A 324-nucleotide genomic window follows, 5' to 3' on the forward strand; every position below is an offset into this window, starting at 1 on the left:
TACGTTTCAGTAAATTTTAAATATTAATCTTAATTATAAAAAATATAATATAATATATATATAATTAAAATTGATGGTTAAAAATTATTGAAACACCGATATACTGATATATTTAAAAACTTTTCGGTTGTATATATGATTTTGTCCAAAATCTTAGTGCCTAACCAGTACTTTGCTATACTTTGTACCTATGGATTATTTTAGTCATAAATTAGTATAGCAGTTTTGCTTTTAGACATTAAACAATCAACAAAATCAATATGAACAAAGATCAACATAGAGTAAAATGATAATTTCATGTATCCTATTTGCTTTCTGATTTAC

Source organism: Arachis ipaensis, chromosome B08, assembly GCF_000816755.2.
Source record: "Arachis ipaensis cultivar K30076 chromosome B08, Araip1.1, whole genome shotgun sequence".
Lineage (NCBI taxonomy): Eukaryota > Viridiplantae > Streptophyta > Magnoliopsida > Fabales > Fabaceae > Arachis > Arachis ipaensis.